Below are 7,881 nucleotides of genomic sequence, written 5' to 3'. Positions count from 1 at the left end.
AATCTGAGAAATTCAGATTGTTACTTCTAGTTTCAAAAGCAGACTACGTCTCTAGGCACTTGGCCAACTTCAAGACAATGAAAGTCAGCCCAATATAAAGTTTCCTTTGACCTGTGGTATCTTTTTCTCTTATAGTTTTGGAGGTATGAGGTGGGGGAAGGAATCCTTTCTTCAATAAAATGAGAGCATCATTTTCTAAATGCTCTACAAGACAAAAAGTGTTTCTTGGCATGGGTTTATATGATCTTACTTGCTTTTACAAATGATCCAGACTGCGAAAAGTGCCATTAATTTCATGAGCCACAGATGATTATTTCATTACAAGCATCAGCCTCTGAGCTTCTCATCGCAGTAGTATCCCTGGGTTTAGGAATATTCTTGCTGGTATTTCTACAATTCTTTTTGAATTAAAGAGCAAATTAAAAAAATGGAGAGAAGACAAATTAAATTGAAAGCCTTAGGAAAAAAAATTCTACTCTAGAGAGGAATGTGTTCTCTTTTCATATGACCTTCTATCCGACTATCCTCACAGTCTTAACCCCAAGGAAGGTCCTGTTCTGAGTGCTGCATAGAGGGCAGCAAATATTGGTAAATACATATCAGGATAGCAGCATGAGAAAGGGATGCATGAACTGAACTCTTACACTATTTATAGTCAGCTTAGCATGCAGGATTCCAGGTGTAGCTCTGAAGATGTGGAGATAGCTGTATTTTGCTTTTATTTCTTTAAGCTTAATCCTCTTAGCTGCCGTTTTCCAGGTCACTTTAGATTTCAGCACCACTGTTTACTGATTCAGTTTACCTCAACTTGGGACTAAAATATTTAAGTGCAAGTGAATGTAACTGCTCAAAACCTGTGTGTTCTGGCCCTTACTGTACCTTTCAGTGTTGTAAAGGAACGGTTTTGCTTACAATGTGGTTTATAGACAGAGGAAATACACCTTACATATTTAGATGAGGATTAATCATAAGGAAAATTGAAAATGCAACAGGTTCAAAACTAGAATCATGGTAATATTTGTGCTATCTTCTTCCTCATGTTTGGATCCAGTTGGGATAATTTTAATGTTTGCTATTACACTTGATGTTTTTCTTGCTTCACTGATCTGCACCTTTATGTAATTTCCAAATGGACTTACTGTGTATGGCTCTTCGTACAAGCATTAGGTACTTTTCTGTTTTCTTTTACCACCAAAATCTCTTTTGTGAGCTCCAGGTCTGCATGTCTTTAACTACCAATAAGTTGTTATAGACATGATGTCACCAGTGCCAGCCCATGCTTCCTCTCCTCTGCCCTGTATCAGTGGGATTCAGGTTTTTTTCCATGTGAAAAAGTGAAATATTTTCCTCAACATTTTTGTCTTTCTCATCTCTGTTGAAAACACTTGTCTTGATGGTTTGTCCAAATAATTACTTATCGTTCAGGAAGCTTAGTTAGGAAACAACCTACTTTAGTCAGCGAGGAAAGAAAGCACAAAATTTGAGTTACTAATACGAGTCTCCTGAAAAGTTGCATCAATTTATCAATTTTTTCCACTCTCCCAAGTTTCCTTTTAGGTTTGGACCATTTTTTTTTCTCAGTGACCCAGGACCCATCTGTGGAGCATGAACAAAAACAATAAGAAAACCCAGAGCATTGCAAGACTGGGAGGTGCTAATGATAATGGGGTTTTTCTTTCCACCTACACTTAGGGTAGGAGGTGCATGAGCATACATAGGAGTTCTGAAAACAGCTCACAATGCATCCTCTGCTTGTTTTATACTAGTCTAAAATGCCATAAAGTAGCAGCAGCTATTTCAAGGAACCCATAATGTACAAAAGAAGCATGGGGATAAGGCATAGATGGCTGACTGCAAACAGTGAGCAGGATCAGAGCAGAATGTCTCCTGTTTTCCAGCTCTGTTTGTTCTGGTTTATGGCAGACACCCAGATGATCCTGAGAGACATCTTGGGGGCACACATTAGCTGTCCAACAGGTGATGTTTTGAAACCTCTGCAAATCTCCTACCCTTCATCCAGCACTGGGCAGGTCACTGCAACGGGATGAGGATCAAATGAAGGTGTCCAGGTCAGAAACACAATGGAAGCCTTCTGTTTATCAGCCTCCTAGCTGGGTGTGCTCAGAAATGCCACAGGATGAATTCTGGTTATATCAGTCTCTTCTCTCTGACAGGAAAAAGCTGGAATAGAGCTCATTTCATAAAATGACACACTATAAAACTGATGACTGTAAAAGGCAGATTTTGATAACTATTAATAGAAAGGCCAGAGTTGAAAATGCAATAGCTAATACATCATTTTCTCAGAAATGAAGTAGCTGCTATAGGTTACTGTGGGTATCTGTAATAGTTGCAGCCTAGAAACTGTGGATAGATTAAAGGCAGGCTCTTGTCATTTAGGTTTTTCTGTGATCTATTTACTCATCCCTCTGGTAGAGCAATAAAAATTCTTCTTCTCCAGAAGTTGTATAGAAAATAACACATTTGAGATTAATGGTGTGACAGTCATAGCCTGTCATTAGGTAGGTAACCTTTCTGTGGACAGCTTTGGGAAGTCTATATTAAATGCATCTATTTGCAAAAAGATGCTTTACTGTCCCTAAATAGTTTTTCAACAAATTAGATCCAGTCTTTTTACTTTGTGTACAGAAAGTTTTCCTGGAATAGTGATGTTCCATGTCATTTATAACAATCCTGCAAAATTATTCTAGAAACTGAAGTTAACTCAAGTCTGGGTGATAGTGACAAAGATACCTAGAATGTATATTTTGGTCATCACAAATACATCATCATAGAAGGCGAGTAATTAACAATACATCATGTACTGTGAGGATCTGGAGAAACAGTTCACCACTTTTGTGACAAAAACTTTCCAGATGCTGACAATTATGCTTAAGCAGGGGTTTACCTAAGGATATGGAGAAAATTTAAGGCTAACCTCTCAAGATTCCTGAGAGGGCTTTGACCAAAATTATTTTCCTTAGGAGAGAAAACTTGAGTTCAGTGAGACTGATATAGCACTATTGTTTGGACTACAAGAAGACAAAGCTCTTTTACTTTTGTCTGCATTTGAAGATGTCAGAGAATGACAATGTCCTTGAAGTGTTCTGTAATGGACAGGGAGTTATGAAATATCTTATGAAATGCCTTTCAATCATAGCTTCTTCATATTACACTGTGCAGATATCTCCTGGGCATTTCTTGCAAGTTTAAAGGACTTTTTCCCCATAAAACCTATTGTCACTTTTAATTTTTGATATTTATAATTTAGAGATATAGAGATAGCTTATCATGGGTTGTACCCTCCTTTGTCTTCCTTGCTGCACAAAATCTGAAAGGAAAGTTGAAGCCTTTTGTAGCATAATGTCTCCTGAATCACCAGTTTAGACTTACAGTAGAGGCTTTGTCTTGGAATAAGTTACACCATGTCATTATAATAATGTCATAAAATCACAACAAAATAGGAGAAGTGGTGATTTGAGGAGGACTGGGGAAGCAGAGGGTGATACCCCATGCCTTAAAAGTAGCTTTATTTCAGAAACAGAGTTCAGCATTTTCCAAACTTTTTTGTCAAGTTGGCAACCAGGAACAGAGGAATCTCAAATGACCACTTATGTTGTTATTAATACAACCTTGTGCAGTTTAATTAAAATTGAATATTTCTTTATATTGCTACAAAATACTTATTTATTTTTAGTCTACTGAAATTTCTTTTTTCTACAGCTTTAATTGTTTTATTTTTCTGAAATGAGGAAACATAGTTTCAATTTTATAACAGGTAGCAATAGGCAGAGAATTGGGGTTAGATTTGATGGCAAGAGTATTTGAAAGGAACTCTGAAATTGCTGGTGTATCAGAATGCCCCTTGAATATATTTGAGAATGCAAAACGTTATACCAGACTTATCAAATGTAGATCTGATTAGAAAAACTATAAATTTTATCCCACAGGAAACCTCTTGGAACAGATGTCGAATTGTTGTGAAACTAAGAATTTATTCTGTCTGCCCTTCCTCACCAGCATACTCAGTCCTTGTGGTGAGGGCAAAGAGGGAGAATAACAACCTGAGGATTATTCAGGTGTGAAGCTATCCCTCAATGGGATTTTGTGGGAAATTCCATATTAGTGTGCACTGTCAGGCTCAAGAACAGCACTGGGGAAATGACTCACCTCCAGGAGTCTATATCTGTCACTGAGGAAGATGGAAGAGTCGAAGTGCTCTGACTGAAGAGATAACAAAGTGCAGAAGGGCTGGTGGCCAGCTGCCAGCAGCTGCCAGGAACACAGCCAGCCTGGGAAAGCCTGAGAGGTTACAGCTTCCAGCTGGGCAGCTTGGAAAGCTAAATGTGCATCCAAGGTGTTAAAGCCTGCTTTCTTTTAAATGTTTTGGTGTTGAATGAATGTTCCTTGTTTTTTTAAGGCTGTCTGGTCATTAGTCATCATTATCTGTAGTCTCAGGAGAGGACAATCACAGAGATGGAAAAAGTCAGGACAACCTGAGCTAATCGTGGCTGTCTGCAGCAGAGGAGGGGTCAGAGCCCTGCTGTTGGATGGAAAATTATGTCAATTAGCCTCAGGAAAATTAAGTGTAAGGTTCAAGGTCTGTAATGGATTATCTCAAGGACAGCAGACAGGAAGAGAAGGGTCATTAGCCTGGAGATGGTGGCACAGGTTTTCTGGCACACAGTTTTGCCCTCACAGGCACAAAAGTTGGCATAGTTGGTTTAAAGATGTTTCTTTTGCTACCCCCAAAAGATGCAATACTTCAGGTTGCCTAAACTGTCTACTCCATATGTCCAAGTGACTTCTGATTTTGTGATCTCTTCCCCTCTAAGTTAGACTTACCTGCCAAAAAGATGAATTGTGGCATATTGGTACATCCCTGGGAAGGTGCACCTGTAAGCCCAGGCCATGAAGAGAAAATGCTGTGATGCATCTGGATTAGCAAACAAAATTACCCAGAAGAACTAAGAAATAATTTTTTATTTTTTTTACATATCCTGTCTTTATTATGCTTGAATAGCTGTGTAAGGCTTCCTTGCCTCTGCAAACAAGATTGTTCTGTAAATATCCACTTTACATGCACAGAGACAGTATAGTTATCTCCATTTTCCCAGTAGGACTTCTTCAGAGAAACACCAGAAAACCAAAACACCTTTTTAAACAGTGGATTTTTTCCCAATCTTTCAGCAGAGAATAATAAAGACAATATTCTGTAATTTACTGTTCAGTATGTACATTTTCAGATTTTATATAGCTGAAGGAATATAGTTTAAAAAAATGCCAGTATATTACCTCACATTTTATTTTCATTGTTTTTATGAATCATGTCTTAAGAGATAAATAAACAAGAAATAAGATACTACTCAAATTCCCTTTTGCTTTTGGACTGAAACATATTTTAATAATATTTTAATATGCCTCACCGTTTTTAAAATTTGATACTAAGGGTTAAAGCCACTCTTGGTTCTATAAAGAATAATTTTTAGTTTTAACATTTAGATAGGTCTTTGAAAACTTAATCTTTAGGCACAAGCACAAAGAATTTGCATATCTACTCACTTTAGAGGGTCATTTGTGCAATATTGCAACAGGTTATTTAAAAAAATTATACTTTATGCTGCCTACTCTTGCCTTCTCCAGGGGCAGCAAGATGTCAGTTCCCATTAGGAGGATCTTGACCTTGGATTCTCTCAAATGGTTGTAGCACTGCAGCTAATTGCCTGTGTCTTAAACACAGTAACTCTGTAATAAAGACAAAAAAGGTATAGCAATTTCAGCAAATTGTTCAGGGTTCACTGAAGTTTTTCTCTGGTTCAGTCAAGATACTTCAAGAAAAGGTCCAGTAACAATTTTGTTGTGTTTCTGGCCCAAATTTTAGCTACAATGACCAAAAATGGGTCACTCTTCTAGACCTGTTCTGAACTGACTGACACAGCAAAGCTCCAAGGTTTTTACTGGTATATTGTGAACAGATGCTTTTTTTTTCTCGTTTACTGGTTCATTTTTTCCCTCAAGAATTGATTTAATGAGGTGCTGGGGTCCACGACTCATAAACAGTAGGAAAGATCTTTGAATCAGACATATATTTAGCAAATAATAGATGTATAGAAATGACAAATGTAGTCTATACAAATTTAAATCCATTAGGGCAACACTAAAGAGAATGCCTTGAAAAATCACAACTTTAAGATCTTAAAGAGAAAGCACCAGAATTTTAGAATACGAAGAGGTTTTCAAAGAGAATTAAAAAGAAATCTTATGAAGACCATCTCCATTCCCAAAGGGTAGAACAGAGGGTTTGACCCAAGGTTAAGGCAATTAATGGGAATTATTTTCAATGTCTATAATGAGGTCTCTCACAAAAGTCAAATTAGCAAATGCTGAGTCTGGTACCCGTGTCCTTGATCAGAATTGGGGTTATTAAGGAAAAGGCACCAGTAGATGGTGCTCAAGAATATGCAAAACTGTTTCTGGTTCTGTAGGACTAACTCATCCCTGCACATGGTTATGTGGGAGCAGCTTTCTGTGTGATGTGCAGAGTGCCTTGCAAAAAAAAAAAGCCAGATCTCAAGAGAAATCTTATACATCTCTGTATCCTGTGTATCCTAAATACTGTTTGGAACCTTTGGGTCATGATCCTCCCAAGGGAAGGGTCAGTACAATTCTCTCTTTTTCTGTCAGGTCTAAGATGAATCAGTAGCAATTCATGATTGGTGTTGTCAAGCAATGCTGACAAATCTGACAGTGAGGACACTACTGATTGCCCTGAAACCACATTTTTTCAAAAAAATTGATATTGCTTGGCTTATTCATATCATTCCTTTCACAGAGACCTGTCAGTACCAGTTAGGGGTCTTCTAGGTTTTGTAGGAAGTGATGCCTGTGCTGAAATGCAACTGCTTTCTGGATTTGACACCAGTGGTCTCTCTGTAAAACTCTTCTCAATATTACACTCAGGTTTAAAATTATGTAGGAAAAAATAGTTAAATCTCATAGGCATTTTTAAGGTATTTTAGTGTTCTGCTGCAGCTTACTTCAGAGTGGCTTATGTGTTTCACCAGAAATGGCGTGCATCATAGGTGTATTTTGAGGTCACAGCTGGACAGAAAACATTGCAGGATCATGTAGAGACTGCAGAGCTGCAGTCTGGGTCACAGTGAACAAATCCAGCTGGCAAGCTCACTGGAGAAGTGCATCTATCTTAATGATACTCTAGTTTTCCGCCATAATTACTGGTGTGGTGCTACATTTGATATCTGTTATAATGAAGAAATTGCCTGAAGTCCAATGTGTTATCACAGGACTGCAAAATGACTTACAAAGCCATTGGGGAGGTGAAGATTTTTTTTTTTTTTTAAAAACCACTTTATCATGCAAGTCACAGGAACATTTGTGGGTTTTTAGAAGACTTAATGGCCTGCTATTTGAAAATATGTATTTCCAGGCATTCTCTGTCCAAATAGCTAATATGAAAATTACTGCCTGTAATGTTTGCATAAAGCATTTTAAAAGAAAATTTATCACAGCTTTTGCTGCCACACCATGTACAAGATATTGTCTGAAACACTTCCCTAGGCTTGCCATCAGGATGCCTTTTCCCTGCTTCACCATGAAGAATTTTCTTTGAATGTCTTTGTGAGTTTAAAAATGGATAATAGAAAGATCATATAACCCTTGGATACCTTCTGAATGATAATAGAAATAAAGAGAGTTGGAATGGAAATTATCCCTGGAAATAACTACTGAGAGCAAGACTAGGAAAGACTAGTCCTTTGCAATATCAGATAGTCCTGTAAAAGTGTTTTAGAGATTAGGCACATCATAGTCTCTTTATTCCATGAAACAAGAGCCATGTTTAGGCCACATAACATTTCTTTA

This window comes from Pithys albifrons, chromosome 8 (genome assembly GCF_047495875.1).
Source record: "Pithys albifrons albifrons isolate INPA30051 chromosome 8, PitAlb_v1, whole genome shotgun sequence".
Classification (NCBI taxonomy): Eukaryota; Metazoa; Chordata; class Aves; order Passeriformes; family Thamnophilidae; genus Pithys; species Pithys albifrons.
Note: the sequence above shows the minus strand (reverse complement) of the source record.